This window comes from Pongo abelii, chromosome 8, assembly GCF_028885655.2.
Source record: "Pongo abelii isolate AG06213 chromosome 8, NHGRI_mPonAbe1-v2.0_pri, whole genome shotgun sequence".
Classification (NCBI taxonomy): Eukaryota; Metazoa; Chordata; class Mammalia; order Primates; family Hominidae; genus Pongo; species Pongo abelii.
In genome coordinates this window covers 21,139,909-21,156,778 of record NC_071993.2, presented here as the reverse complement: position 1 = coordinate 21,156,778, position 16,870 = coordinate 21,139,909, and the positions used below count along the sequence as shown (strand labels likewise).

General features: G+C 40.0%; 1 protein-coding gene across 3 annotated transcripts in view; it reads left to right on the top strand.

Moving 5' to 3' along the window:
* NEBL (nebulette) overlaps positions 1-16,870 on the top strand; it is a 518,729-nt gene that overhangs the window by 246,692 nt on the left and 255,167 nt on the right. The gene's annotated exons all lie outside the window — the stretch shown is intronic.

Here is a 16,870-nt window from a genome sequence, read left to right as displayed (position 1 = left end):
AACTTTCTTCCCCAAAAATGCAAAGCAGTGGGCCCCAGACTCTGGGTGTGGTGGGCCTGCTAGACGGTAGCAACCCTCATGGGAGAAAAACTCTAAAAGGCCACTGTGATGTTCAATGTGATATGTCAACCTGGCTAGGCCATGGCACCCAGTCTTTAGTCAAACACCTGTCTATATGTTGCTATGAAGATTTTTTAAAAACATGAGATTAACATTTTAATCAGTACACTTTTAGTACGGATCACTTTTCATAATGTGGGTAAGTCTTATTTAAACAGTTGAGGGCTTTAAGAGAAAAGATTAAGTTCTTTTAAAGAAGAAGGAATTCTTCTTCTAGACCGTCTTTTTATTTTTTTATTTATTTGAGTTGGAGTCTCTCTCTGTCGCCCAGGCTGGAGTGCAGTGGTGGGACGTTGGCTCACTGCAACCTCTGCCTCCCGGGTTCAAGCAATTCTCCCTGCCTCAGCCTCCTGAGTACCTCGGATTACAGGTACCTGCCACCATGCCCAGTTAATTTTTTTTTTTTTTGTATTTTTAGTAGAGATGGGGTTTCACCATGTTGGCCAGGCTGGTCTCTAACTCCTGACCTAAGGTGATCCACCCACCTCAGCCTCCCAAATTTCTGGGATTACAAGCGTGAGCCACTGCGCCCGGCCTAGACCTTTAGACTTGAATTTGCAATATCAACTCTTGCTTGGGTCTCTACCCTGCAGATTTTGGACTTGCCAGCCCCCACAATTATGTGAGCCAATGCCTTAAAATGAATTTCTCTCTCTCTCCCTCTTATTGATTCTGTTTCTTGGAAGGACTCTAAGACTGCAACCATTTGCATCTTTAACACTTTTATATTTTTAAAACACATGTGGTGCTAAATCTATTGTTTCTCTTCTGTTACTTAGGTTTTTTTTTTGTTTTTTTGTTTTTGGTAGAAATTTATTATGTCTAAGAGTAGAATGGCCCTTGGAAGAAGAGCGCCCTGGGAGATTTTCTGAGTGGCAACCATCAGAAGCTGCCAGGCTGCATCTGTATTTACATGTTTTCCAGCCGTGTTTCCCCAGCATGCTGTGGGTCTGTGACTCTCCTTGGAGGAATTTGGTATTCAGAAGTCAGTAAACAAATTACATTGAACTATAATGTGGGGCTGTCACAGTGACTGATGGGAAACCAACTGTTTGAGGACAGTGTGTGAGGGGAGAACAAGACTGAAATTGCCCATGCAAATGACAAGGGATGCTGGGAAAGTTCAGTGCAGGATGTTCCTCCTAGTGAAGGTGCCACAGCAGAAATTTTTGTCGTGGAGAACCGCTCACTTTGCATTGCAATGTGTTGATATTGTGATGTGCAGAAGGATGGATTCTGTGATTTATCAGTTGCTTAAATATCCTCTGGTGCTTGTGTACCCCCACAAAAAAGGGAAGCTTCTATGCTATATGGCAATAACATTGTAGGGTGAAAGTGGTCTTCTTGGCAAAGTTAATAATACTTGAAATTTATGTATCTCTTCATGACTTATTTCAGCAAACACCTTTGACAATATTGCTCGGGCATGTGGGGAAGATTCCAGTTGCTTTTAACAATGTGAGGAAAGGGAACCTCTTGAGATGAAGTGATTTGGTCAAAGTCACAGAGCTAGTTGGTGGCAGAACAAGGATTAAGACTCATCCCCTCTGATTCATACAATAGTTGTTCGGTTATTTTAGGCACAGATTTTCATAAACCTCCAGCACATTTTTTTAGTCAATACTATGTACTTGGCCAATATTTGTTTTATGCCACTTTACCTTCATTTATTTGTGGGACAAAGTAGAGTGTGTGTTAAAAAAATATATATATATATTTTTAAAAAGCTTCATTTGGGGCAGTTTTAAATACGAGGTGATCTATTATTGAATGTGTTTAGGAGAAATGTGAGTTGTATTATTGGTAGATTCTTCTATAGAAATAACTAAAACATTGCAGAACCCCACATATATTTTTGTTGTTTTCTGTCCCATTCTCCTGATCAAGTACCTGACTGGATACTGTCCTAGGGCACAGAGCTCCCAGGAAGGATATGACTTGTTCAAGTATTGGCAGACATTTTGACAAAGGAATGTCTCAATCATCACTTTATTCATGACCATAATCAGTGTCTGTTACTTGGGTTGATCTTGCATTTTTGTTCTTGAGTAAATCAACAAGCTGATTGAGTAAAAGTGACTAAATAGATGACCTACTTTTCCCCATAGTTTAAATGTGTGGCTTTTTCATTATCAGGAAGTCAGTGATTGACTTTCAGTACATCTGAAAAGTCTGCATGGCAGTCACACTCATCACATTTTATTCTGTAAACCATACTTGCTTGAAAATATAACACTATAAGAGACCGTGGTCTAAAATCATATCTATTCTTGTTTTTTTCCCCATCCAAAATGGGTGTCTTCCCCGTTAGTTATTAAAACAAAGTAACAAATGATAAAAATATTGAGGTTAGGGGCCGGGCGCGGTGGCTCACGCCTGTAATCCCAGCACTCTGGGAGGCTGAGGCGGGCGGCTCACCAGGTCAGGAGATCGAGACAATCCTGGCTAACACGGTGAAACCCCATCTCTACTAACAATATAAAAAAAATTAGCCGGGCATGGTGGCAGGCGCTTGTAGTCCCAGCTACTTGGGAGGCTGAGGCAGGAGAATGGCGTGAACCCGGTAGGCGGAGCTTGCAGTGAGCCGAGATCACACCACTGCGCTCCAGCCTGGGCGACAGAGCGACACTCCGTCTCAAAAACAAATACAAAAACAAAAATATTGAGGTTAGGTTTATAACCTGCCGCTAAAGAATCCAAATTTTTTAAAGCAGAAAACAAATGAAAAGTCATATATCTGCCTTTATTTCTTAATTATCTTTTAGAATAGAGAAGCAAAAGTTATGTATGTTTATGGTGTCCAACATGATGTTTTGATACATGTGTACATTGTGTAATGGCTAAATCAAGTTATTTAACATATGTATTACTTCTTATAACACTACAAAATCTATTTTCTTAGCAATTTTCAAGTATAAAATACACTGTTATTAACTGTAGTCATCATGATGTACAGTATGTCTCCAGAACTGACTAATCCTAACTGAAGTTTTGTATCCATCAACCAACATCTCCCTATTCCTCTCATCTCCCAGCCTCTGGAAATCACCATTTTCTGCTTTGTTTCTATGAGTTCGACTTTTTTAGATTTCACAGATGAGTGAGATCATGCGGTATTTATCTTTCTGTGCCTGACTTATTTCACTTAATGCCCTCCAGGTTTTATCCATGTTGTCCACAAATGATGGGATTTTCTTCTTTTTAAAGGCTAAGTAGTATTCCAGTGAACACACGTGTGTGTGCGTGTGTACATTTTCTTTATCCATTCATCTGCCCATGGGCACTTAGATTCATTCTGTGTCTTATCTATTGTGAATAGTGCTGTGATAAACATGCGATTGCAGATATCTTTTTGACATACTGTTTTCAGTTCCTTTGGATATACTGTATACCCAGTAGTGGGATTGCTGGGTTACATAGTAGTTCTATTTTAAATTTTTTGAGGAATCTCCATGCTGTTTTCCATAATGGCTATACTAATTTACATTTTCATCAACAGTGTACAAGGGTTTCCTTTTCTCCACATCCTTGCCAACATGTGTTGTCTTTTTGATAACATCCATCCTAACAAGAGTGAGGCGATTTTCCATTGTGGTTTTAATTTGAATTTCCCTGATGATTGGTGATGTTGAGCATTTTTCATACACTGTTGGCCATTTGTATGTCTTCTTTTGAGAAATGTCTATTCAGGTCCTTTGCCCACTTCTTAATCAGGCTATTTGTTTTCTTACTATTGAGTTTCTTTCTCCTTTTATTTCTTGACCAGAGTAGATTGATTATTTAAGCAATTGAACATTTACAGTGGTTTTTGGTGTATTATGAGTTTTTGAGCACTGGAGTCAATGACATTTATGCATATGCTTTTGGTTTTTAGCAGTTAGTATTGCGAGATTGAGATTTTGACACCTAAAAGAAAAGGAACATATTTCTTTAAATGTGTAAATTAAATTTTCCAATGAATTATGGTTTGTTCAATACTTGAATGGTCAGATTTCATCTCTGAGCATACGTTTTCTTTTGATTCTATTAATTTATTTTAGTATTTCCTACAATTCAGAAACCATAAAAAATGTTACTCACTTTAAGCAGAGGCACAGAGTCAAAGTCATACAGCAATTTTAAAGATACAGTTTTAATTTTAACAATTTATGGAAGCCCATGAGAATGTGGATGTATTTGAAGAAAAAAAGGCTGAATTTTCATTTTAGCAAAATAGTCTATAATTAACTCTCTTCTGAGAATGCCTGTATTTCAAGCCAATTATACTTTTTTTATTTTCAATAGTTTCCAATGAGCTGTTTGTTGTATCATTCTTTCAGTTAATCAGTCTTTTAGTAATTCATTTATTCATTAAGTATTTTTGTCAGTTCTCCTCCTCCCCTAGACAAACATACCGGCAATTAGGGACAATGGGCATGTGCACAAATGTCATGATGGATTATCCTGAGTGAGTTGCAGAAGTGCTGATGTGAATCTGTGGCTGGGGGATCATGCAGTATTATGGAGAAGGGCTTATGGAGCAGGGGCATTCGAGCAGGGTTGTAAAGGGTACATAGATGTTGACCATTTAGCAAGGAAGAAGAACACATTTAAGAAATAGCAAAAGCAAATGGATTTGTTTGGAAATCTCAGTGCGGTGGGAAGAATCTGTGAACAGTCATGTGAATTTATTTTCTCTTCTTTTAAGCACCGCTCTCCTATTTAAATACTTGGCTACAGCACTGCATGAATCAGCATTTCTCAGGGTATGTTCTGAAGTGTACCAGTTGTGTAAGATGTTCCTGGAAAAAGAGGGCCAAATCTGAGAAATATTGCAGTTAGGAGCTTTTTTTTTTTTTTTTTTTTGAGTCTTACTCTGTCACCCAGTCACCCAGGCTGGAGTGCTGTGGCACCATCTCAGCTCATTTCAACCTCCACCTTCCAGGTTCAAGCGATTCTCCTGCCTCAGCCTCCTGAGTTGCTGGGATTACAGGCGCCCACCACCACGCCCAGCTAATTTTTGTATTTTCAGTAGAGATGGGGTTTCACCATGTTGGCCAGGCTGGTCTCGAACTCCTGACCTCAGGTGATCCGCCCGCCTTGGCCTCCCAAAGTGTTGGGATTACAGGCGTGAGCCATCGTGCCCTGCCTATAGTGGCTTTTTAACATTCTGTGGAATCTGTGTTCCATGGAGCATTGTTTAGGGAATGTTCCTCTGAAATAATATCCAACATCAGCTTTCTGTAGAAGAAATATCCCACCCTGTTTTTAGATGAATCTGTAGAAAGGAGCTTCAGGTGGCCGTATGCACACTGTGGATCTATTTAGAGTTGTAGACTAGGATCTCTCCACTCATTTTACAATTCTCTCTTCTCATCCTGAATTGGCAACTTTTTAAATTTTATAATAGATAATAAAAACAAACACATAAACTTACATATGGTTACATAGTCTGATGCATCTATGTTGAATAAATATAACATGATTATTATTTGATACATCATAATTATTTGTTGAAAGAATGAATATTTGAGAGACCTCAATTGTTTGGCGTGGCGGATCTGTTGCTGGGGAGTGACAGTTACAACGTGTGCAACTCTCTCACTAGGAAAGGTGATGATATTAAAATATTCCCATCTACAGTTCTTTTTGAGTACAAAGAATTCTAGTTTATAAATAAGTTAAAAAGAGAATTCCTTTAATCATGTATGTCTGTATGCACAAAATTGAGTCACATGCATGCTATTTAGTTAAAGAGAAAATTAAAATTTGAAGAATGATATCTTACAGTTGTCCCTCTTAAATGAGAAAGTTAAGCATTCAAGGAAAAGAGCTAATTATCCTGTTTATTGTGCATAGAAATCATACTTGAAGATCTTGGATTTTTGTAAGATTGCAGGCTTTCAAAATTCTGACAGGGCTGCTTCTAAATTCGTCAATGTTGACGGCTGTCTTTTTGTAGGATGACAACTGGTTGGTGTTGCTCCATTTTATTGAAAAAAGAAAAGTATCAAAAATGGCTCCACCATCTGTTGGATGTGAAGCATTGTACTATGAGATAGTGTGTAATGAGGAAAGGCTGTTGCTGGGATATCGCCTGAGACCCTTTTTAAGATACAAAATGTGCTATATGAGGGAAAAGGGCCTACTTCTGTCAGATTTAAGTCTTTAGAAGGGCTGTATAAGTAGGTTACAGGGAGATATTGGGGGAAGCACTGTCCTTTCTTGTTTGCATACACAGCAGACTTCTCCACCTTCTCTCCTTGATTTCTTGGGCAATGTTATTTTTGAACAAGAAAGGAAAAGTCTTTCTCGGAGGACTTAATTAAATGGTTCAATGGAGTTAACTACTTTTACTTTTCATACGGTTTAATTCTTTAAGTGAAAGCAAAGGCTCTCTGTGAAAGCCATTTGTTTTTGTTAATCAAAATGAATGTATACTTCTTATCAGGTGAAAGAGAAAATTGTTGCATTAAGAGCTTGTGGTCTGCAGGAAGAATCCAGAGGTTTGCTGGTCAATGGTTAAAAACTGGCTCTCTCGGAGAACAAAAAGGCCTGATTTGCAGTGTTTGCCATGTTCTGTGGTGAAAAATACTCCCACCATGGTAAATTTCAAGCCATCAAGCTGGCATTACATGATCTGAAGTTGGAAAGAACGGTGCAAAGGCACATCCTGATGGCGTTTTCCCTTACAGATACAAGAGATGTCACTAAGAGCAGAGACGATAATACCACGTAATAACATAATTAGGAAGTGAAGAGATTTGAACATTTATTACCTTTGCTTATATTACCATTGATTTAACTATAAGTTGATACAATTTAATTTTTAATAATGGCTGTATTTAGCAACTTACTCATAAAATTCTCAAAAAGTGCACAGTCAGCTCCCATGAGCCAGTGTGAGCCAACTCTAGCCCACTGCTGGTAGACCGGCCTGTGTCAGATTTTTGGATCCAACACTCACTAGCTGTGTAATCTCCAAGACATATGTTCCTCAGTCCCAAAGTGAGGAAAATGAGAGTATGTACCTCATAAGGTTGTTGGGAGGATTACATGAGATATTAAATACAGAGTCCTTGGAGGAGTACCCAGCACCGTACTAAGTGCTCAGTAAATGTAAGTAATTTTTAGCATTAGAGCTTTGGAAGTTGGGCATTCTTAGTCACAGGATGAGATAGGATGTCGGCACAAGATACAGTCACAAAGACCCTGCTGATAAAACAGGACGTGGTAAAGAAGCCAGACAAAACCCACCAAAACCAAGATGGCGATCAAAGTGACCTCTGGTCATCCTCGCTGCTCATTGTATGCTAATTATAATGCACTAGAATGCTAAAAGACACTCCCACCAGCACCATGACAGTTTACAAATGTATGGCAACGTCAGGAAGTTACTATATATGGTCTGAAGTGGGGAGGAACCCTCAGTTCTGGAAATTGCCCACCCCTTCCCTGGAAAACTCATATAATCAAGAAATAACTTGTTTAGCATATAATCAAGAAATAACTATAGGTATACTCAGTCGAGCAGCCCACGCTGCTGCTCTGCCTATGGAGTAGCTATTTTTTTATTCCTTTATTTTCTTAATAAACTTGCTTTCAATAAAAAAAACAAAGAGTAGAGGGAATGCCATATGGCTGTATATCTGACTATCCTTCTAGTGATTTTAAATCTCAAATGCATTTAAGAATGGGCTGAAGGTTAGTATAACCTTCTTTCTGTTATTGCTTGTTTTTAGTAAAAGCAATTTCTCTCTCAGGTCAAAACTCTCCTTTTTCTTCTTGGCTTTTTTCCATGTCATCTGCATCTTCCGTTGGTTGTTAGTGGTGATGATGACATTGACTTTGCTCAATCTTGGCAGTGCTGCTGCAATATTGAAGCTGCAGTGGCTTTGCAAGCTTTTGATGGGACATCTGTAGCTCTAGAATGAAGCTGGAACAGAAAACCAAATACCGCATGTTCTCCTTTATAAGTGGGAGCTAAACATTGAATACACATGGACACAAGGAAGGTAACAATAGACATCAGGGCCTACTTCAGGATGGAGTGTGGGAGGAGAGTGAGGACTGAAAAACTATCAGGTATTATGCTGATTACCTGGGTAACAAAATTATCTGTTCACCAAACCCCCACAACATGCAGTTTACCCATGTAACAAATCTGCACATGGAGCCCTTAAACCTAAAATAAAAGTTGGAAAGTGTATTAGTTCATTGTATTGCTATAAGGAACTACCTGAGACTGGGTAATTAATAAAGAAAAGGGGCTTAATTGGCTCATGGTTCCACATGCTGTACGGGAAGCATGGCTGGGGAGGCTTCAGGAAACTTACAATCATGGTGGAAAGTGAAGAGGAGGCAGGCTCATGTTACATAGCTGGAGGAGAAGGAAGAGGGCTAAGGGGAAGGTGCTACACACTTTTAAACAACCAGATCTCATGAGAATGAACTCACTCTCACGAGAAAAGCAAGGGGGAAATCCCCCCATGATCCAATCAGCTCTAACCAGGCCCCTCCTCTAACATTGGGGATTACAATTTGACTGAGATTTGGGCGGGGACACAAATCCAAACCATAAAGAAAAAAAAAAGAAATGTGATTTCTCAGGTTGGTGGTGGGATCTGGTGGGAGGTGTTTGGGTCATGGGGGCCGATCTCTCATGAATGGCTTTGTGTCCTCCCCATGGTAATGAGTGAGTTCTCGCTCTGTTAATTCACATGACAGCTGGCTGTTTAAAGGATTCTGGCATCTTCTTCTCTCCTCTATTGCTCCTTCTCTCACCAGGTGACACACCTGCTCCCCCTTCACCTTCTGCCATGACTGGAAGCTTACTGAGGCCTCACCAGAAACAGATGCTGGTGCCATGCTCCCTGTGCAGTTTGCAGAACTGTCAGCCAAATAAACCCTCTTTCTTTTTTTTTTTTTTTTGGATGGAGTCTTACTCTGTCACCAGGCTGGAGCAACCTCCACCTCCTGGGTTCAAGCGATTTTCCTGCCTCAGCCTCCCAAGTAGCTGGGATTACAGGTGCCCACCACCACACCCAGCTAATTTTTGTATTTTTAGTAGAGACAGGGCTTCATCATGTTGGCCAGGATGGTCTCAATCTCCTGACCTCGTGATCCACCTGCCTCAGCCTCCCAAAGTGCTGGGATTCCAGGTGTGGGCCAGCACGCCCAGGCAAACCCTCTTTCTTTAGAGATTACCCAGTCTCAGGTATTCTTATATTAATACAAACAGACTAACAGTTGGCATTTCAAAAATATTATCTGGCTGCATAATCCTATGCTATTAAACCTCTGCCAGTCAAAAGGATCATCCCACATGGCACGGTCTACGGCATCCTCCCATTCTTTATGATTAGTTGTTTTCCTGCTTGCTTCTGTGAGGTCTGTATTTTTCAAACTGTGGATTGGCTCCATTTACTGGGTCAGGACATTGATTTAATGGGTCAAGACCAACATTAAGAAAAAATGAATATACTAGAATAAAATAGAAAAAGTTAAATGGCATCACACAAAATTAGTCTAGGTATTATTCCGAAGCTTGCATTTTATATGCATCTGTGCATGTACTGAGCTGTGAGGTGAGATGCATCTCTTACTGTGGGCTCTAATCGAAGTTTTAAAAACTCCATTTTAAGTCATGTTCAGTGGTTACTGAATCTTTTATATAATTTAGTTCTCTCTTGAATTTTCTTGTCATCATAGAAAATGTCCTATATCAATTTTTACATCTATAACCATCTGATCTTCGAAAAACCTGACAAAAACAAAGGGGAAAGGATTCCCTATTTAATAAATGGTGCTGGGAAAACTGGCTAGCCATATGCAGAAACAGAAACTGGACCCCTCCCTTACACCTTATACAAAAATTAACTCAAGATGGATTAAAGACTGAAATATAAAACCCAAAACCATAAAAACCCTAGAAGAAAACCTAGGCAATACCATTCAGGACATAGGCATAGGCAAAGACTTCATGACTAAAACACCAAAAGCAATGGCAACAAAAGCCAAAATTGACAAATGAGATCTAATCAAACTGAAGAGCTTCTGCTCAGCAAAAGAAACTATCATCAGAGTGAACAGGCAACCTACAGAATGGAAGAAAATTTATGTAAGTAACCCATTGGACAAAGGTCTAATATCCAGAATCTACAAGGGACTTAAACAAATTTACAAAAAAACCAAACAAATAACCCCATCAAAAGTGGGCGAAGGATATGAACAGAACACTTCTTAAAAGAAGACATTTGTGCAGCCAACAAACATATGAAGGAAAGCTCATCTTTGCTGGTCATTAGAGAAATGCAAATCAAAACCACAATGAGATACGATCTCACGCCAGTTAGAATGGTGATCATTAAAAAATCTGGAAAGAACAGATGCTGGCGAGGATGTGGATAAATAGGAATGCTTTTACACTGTTGGTGGGAGTGTAAATTAGTTCAACCATTGTGGAAGGCAGTGTGGTGATTCCTCAAGGATCTAGAGCCAGAAATACCATTTGACCCAGCAATCCCATTACTGTGTATATACTCAAAGGATTATAAATCATTCTACTATACAGACTCATGCACACGTATGTTTATTGCAGCACTATTTACAATAGCAAAGACTTGGAACCAACCCAAATGCCCATCAATGATAGACTGGATAAAGAAAATGTGGCACATATGCACCATGGAATACTATGCAGCTGTAAAAAAGAATGAGTTCATGTCCTTTGCAGGGACATGGATGAAGCTGTAAGCCATCGGTCTTAGCAAACTAACACGAGACAGGAAAACCAAACACTGCATGTTCTCACTCATAAGTGGGAGTTGAACAATGAGAACACATGGACACAGGGAGGAGAATATCACACACCAGGGCCTGCCAGGGGCTGGCGGTAAAGGGGAGAGACAGCATTAGGACAAATACCTAATGCATGCAGGGCTTAAAACCTAGATAACGGGTTGATAGGTGCAGCAAACAACCATGGCACATGTATACCTATGTAACAAACCTGCATGTTCTGCACATCTATCCCAGAACTTAAAGTAAAATAAAAAATATATATAGAGGGAGTGCATGGGTTATAACCTTGAGTTGCTACTTGATTGAAAAGGTCATGCTTTTCCCCTCATAGTTAGGTAATAATTTGGCCCTCAAAACCTTAAAGGCATAGTTTTGCTGATAAGAAGATATGATATCATAACTTTAGAGGCAAACTTTTCTCTCTCTCTCTCTAGAAGGTTTCTGAAGAATCTGCTTTTGATTCTGAAATCTCCCTAGGGTATGTCTTATGGAGATATTTTTGCTGTTTCTGCTGGGCATTTAGTTTGTTCTTCAGAGGTGAAGATGCAAGTGGTTCTTACTCCCTTTCTTGTTTCTGAACCTCGTATTAAATGAATTTGTCTACAGTTTCCTTAGCTTTTCTCTTATTTTGTCTATTTATCTTTCTACTCTTCATTAGAGGAGGGTTTTTTGATCTCCAATTTATCTTGAATGTTCATTCCATTATTCTATCTCTCTGTTGATATTTTATTTCAACAATCACATTTTTTTAAAAAATCACTTTTTAAATTTTATGTAAAGTAAAATTTATTTTTGGAATATGATTCTATGAGTTTTGACAAACCCATATAGTCGAGTAACCACTGCCACAATCAAAGTATGGAACATTTCATCACTCCCTAAAATTCTCTCTTGTGGCCCCTTTGTGGTGAACCTGTCCTGACTGTCACCCCGGCCCACATGAACCACTAATTTCAACACATATGTTTTTATTTTTTAAATTTTTTAATTGCTCCTTGGTATTTCTGATTCCCATTTTTTTCTTTGTTCTTACTTTATTGATCTAACTTGATTTTGTTGTGATATTCAAAATCATGTGATGTCATGTCCTCTTGAATGGTTTTCAGGGTTCTCATGCATGAATTATCTGCTTCTTCCAGGGCTAGCCATGTTGTCTTGTGCTCGCTCTCTCCCTCTCCCCACCCCCTCCACCCCCACCCTCATTTTCATCTTCGTTCTTTTGTTTCTTGCTGGTTGGGTTTTCTTAAATGACTGGAGGGTCGCTGGCTGCTTGTTCATTTTTAGGAGCAAAGAGGAGGCTGAATAGCACAGGTAGCCAGAATGGGTTTCCGTTGCAATGGGGAAGGCCTGATTCCTGAGTAGGTCTTAGACTTGACTGGGAATGCTGACTGTGGGCTTCTACAAGTGCTGTGCATGGCCAGGGGTGTCAACAGACCAGCTTCTGTAAAGTGCACAGGTGGGAACAGCTAGGGTGGAGAACCTCTGGAGTTTCTGGAATAAACAAAACAAAACAAACAAAAGCAAGGAGGGCTGTATTCCAGGGGTCAAGAGCTTTAGAATATTCTACCCTTGAGTAGTGTTGCTTTCCCTACCTGGTGTCTGATGTGGAGATCTACAAGTCACCTCCAGGCCTATCTTCCTCATCTCTGGCCTCAAGACAGGGTATGTCCACGCTCAGGTGGATGGCTCGCTCTCTGTAGAGACAAGCTTACGTCTGTACCTGGGGTAGATGCCTCTTCTGCTGGAGGAATGTTCTTTGCTTATATGGAGTAAAAGGAGGGTGCGAAGGACCTGAGTAGCCAGCTGATCTGAATGCACTTTTTGAATAGCCTGGCCATTGTGGGCTTGGTGACATTTCCAGAGCCCCTATCTGTCTGATATTATTGGCTGTTTTGTTTTTCTATGAATCTGTTCCTATTCATTGACTATCAACTAAGGGATCTTCCTTCTTTCCTTTCTACTGTCAATGCTTTTATTCTTTATTTTTTAAGGTTTTAAATTTGAGACAGAGCCTTGCTGTGTTGCCCAGGCTGGAGTGCAGTGGTGCAATTATGGCTCACTGCAGGCTCGACCTCCCAGGATCAAATGACCCTCCCACCTCAGCCTCCCGAGTAGCTGGGACCAGAGGTGTACACCACGACACCTGGGCTGATTTGAGAATTTTTTGTAGAAAGGAGGTCTTGTTATGTTGCCCACGTTGGTCTCTGGGCTCAAGCAATCCTCCCGCCTTGGCCTCCCAAAATGCTGTGATTTTAGGCATGAGCCACTGCGCCTGTCCTTTTCTTTTTTTTCTTTTGTCTTTTGAGACTCCAGCTGTGTCCTCCAGGCTGGAGTGCAGTGATGTGATCTTGGCTCACTGCACCTTCTGCCCCCTGGGTTCAAGTGATTCTCCTGCCTTGGCCTCCTGAGTAGCTGGGATTACAGGTGCGCACCACCATGCCCAGCTGATTTTTGTATTTTTGGTAGAAATGGGATTTCACCACGTTGGCCAGGCTTGTCTTGAGCTCTTGACCTCAAGTGATCCATTCACCTCAGCCTCCCAAAGTGCTGGGATTACGGGCCTGAGCTACTGTGCCCAGCTCTTTTATTCTTTTAAACAACTCTCTTTCTTCCTCTCTCTGTATGTATGTACATGTTATATATGTATGTATGTACATTTAAAAATATTTCAGCTGGGCTTTGGGTGGGAGGTTTGCCATTTGAGAAGAAAATGTGTATGACTTTGAAGGTAATAAGGATATTTATTTTAAAATATGGTGTCTAGTTCAGACCTTCTACAAAAATCTTCTTTTCTTCCTATGCCATTAACCTGTGATGGAAAAGGTTTAAAGCTGGACATCTTTCTCCTGATTCAAGGCACTGAACACAGCAGAAGTATAATGACCTATTGAGTTTTATTTTAATTATATAATCGATGACCAGGAATAAGTATATTTAAAGAAGAGCTGATATATTTTGTGGTTAGATTCTGCCTTGAAGTACCTAGGAAGAGAATGTGATTTCCTTATTGAGTTGCTTGGAAGAGGTGAGGAGAATAGTCGGGGTCACAGTAGTTGACAGTGTTGTACACAATGCTTACTCCATTTTCTTTAACACATACTGTTGTAAAATATACTAATTTTGGGGGGCGGGGGGAAGGAGAGCATCAGAATAAATAGCTTGGGGGCTGGGCATGGTGGCTTATGCCTGTAATCCCAGCACTTTGGGAGGCCGAAGCGGGCAGATCACTTGAGGCCAGGAGTTCGAAAACAGCCTGGCCAACATGGTGAAATTCTGTTTCTGCTAAAAATACAAAAATTAGCCAGGCGTGGTGGCAGGCGCCTGTAATCCAGCTACTCAGGAGACTGAGGCATGACGATCACTTGGGCCTGGCAGGTGGAGATTACAGCGAGTTGAGATTGTGCCGCTGCACTCCAGCCTGGGCAACAGAGCTAGACTCCAGCCTGGGCAATCTGTCTCAAAATAAATAAGAATAAATAGCTAGTGCATGCTGGGCTTAACACCTAGGTGATGGGTTGACAGGTGCAGCAAACCACCATGGCAGATATTTACCTGTGTAACAAACCTGCACATCCTGCACATGTACCCTGGAACTTAAAATAAAAATTAAAAAAAGATGCTAATTTTGGTATAATTTTTCCCTTCCCTCAGTCTGTCTATCCTGAAAAACCATATTTAAATGAATTTAATGTATAAAATTTGGAACTTAATAAATTGAAGTGCGTTAGACAGTTTCCTCCTCTCCCCAAGAACAGTCCTTTTACTCCATAGTGGAGGCCAATGGTTACATAGATGTTAGTCTGTTGAAATTGCTTTTGTAGCCATACAAGTTAGGAAATAACTGATCTGCAAGTTGTCAAATAAGTAGAGTCTACGGATTGCAAGGAGGCTTATCCTGTGCTCCAGGATGTCTGGCAACAGGTGCCTGCATTACTGTGCTGAGAAGAATGTTGGATCTTTTCTGGACTCTACTGAGAGTGGTGTGATTAGTAATGTCTGCTCTGAGCACAGGAGGTAGCACATAAGCTAGGCATAGATCAGTATGCCAGTGGTAGTGGTTGTTCTTGTTATTTTTATTGTTAATTATTAGTTTTCCACAATTTATTTAGCTTATTTATTATTTTGGTCCATACATTTATCTATAAGACCATATTTTAATGGAAAATATATACCTGAATGTAATATGGTATTTCTAGTTTTGTTTGGGTCTTTTTTTTTTTTTTGAGATAGGGTCTTGCTCTGTTGCCTAGGCTGGAGTGCAGTGGTGCAGTCACAACTTACTGCAGCCTCAACCTCCCAGGCTCAAGCAGTCCTTCCACCTCAGCCCCCCAGTAGCTGAGACTACAGGTATGTGCCATCACACTCAGCTAATTTTTGTATTTTTTTGTAGAGATGAGGTTTTTCCATGTTGCCGAGGTTGGTCTCAAAGTCCCTAACTCAAGCAATCCACCCGCCTCGGCCTCCCAAAATGCTGGGAGTACCAGCGTGAGCCACTGTGCCCAGCCTGGTGTTTTTTAAAGAAATATTTTATTTGAAGATGTAGTTTCATATAAGAGCCAAGTGAGATATTGATATTTTATCATACAATTTTCTTTTCTTTTCTTTCTTTCTTTTTTTTTTTTTTTGAGACGAAGTCTCACTCTGTTGCCAGGCTGGAGTGCAGCGGTGCAATCTTGACTCACTGCAACCTCTGCCTCCCAGGTTCGAGTGATTCTCCTGCCTCAGCCTCCTGAGTAGCTGGGACTACAGGCGCACGCCACCATGCCTGGATAATTTTTGTATGTTTAGTAGAGACGGGACAATTTTCAATAAGAGATTTCTGTTCTACATGGATGAATTTTGAGAGTGATAGAGATTTAAGTTTTAATATTTGTGATATATTCTTATGAGTGGGAACTAAATATTTACACATTTATGTCCATCTACACGTGGTCTTTTCTTAAAAATAGAATTATTTTATGGTTTTCCCCCATCTTTAGGCTTTAAATAATTATTTTTGTTCATATTGCACATTTGCTATAGGTATGATACTTATTTATTATCTTTATCAAAGGAATCGAATGTGATCCTTCTTGTGCTTCTAATGTTCTGTTTTCTTATAAACTTTGTTTTGATATTTTTCAGACTATACTCATATCTTAGATACTCGAGTCCCAAATCTGCATGTGTTTATCTTGGCTGTAATCAACAGTGCCGGTTGGTATTCCTGGGCACAAATCACAGGGCTGCTCGATGTCACACATTTCCTTGTTTGTGTATTCCCGCGATCAATATCAGCAACAGCACAGGGGATAGACTCTTTTCCACCAGCTCATATTTTTCTTAAACAACATGTAGGGGTGTGTGTGTGAGTATGTATTAATTTCTCGCCTTTTACACCATAATTCAAAATCTAGGTGACATGTTCCAATAGCCAATAAACATTTCATAGTGGGGTAGGTCAGGTTTACCGTGTAATCCCTTTGATAATGCCTTCTTTTATAAATACATGAGAGAAGTTACAATTGAGTCCTGCTGAGGAAGTAGATCAATAGGTGGCAAGTTGTTTGACCCTTCGAGCCAGAAAGAGAATTTGGTAAATTGTTAGACAGGTTATTGACTGCCCTTTAGAGAGCCAGGGGTTTGGATTCTGTAACTCCTTTCAGCTGGGGCTTGTATTTCACCTATGAGAGGCCTACATTATCATAATCCATTTTTCGCTTTTATGTTATCTATCAGCAGCTCTCATGAATCTGCTTTCTGAAGAGCATTCCCCATTTATGTGCTCTAATTCACTGTCTTTTAAAAAAATTATAAAATTGATATTTTGCAACCAGAGGCATTATATGTGAGTTGTTTATAGAGGTGCTGCTACAGGGAAGAAGATTAGTGGTAGAATCAAGAACAAGCCGATGGCTGTGGAAGGAAATTCATGAGTAGACATCGCATCAACACTACAGGAAGATAGGCTCAAAAAGCATCTTAGACC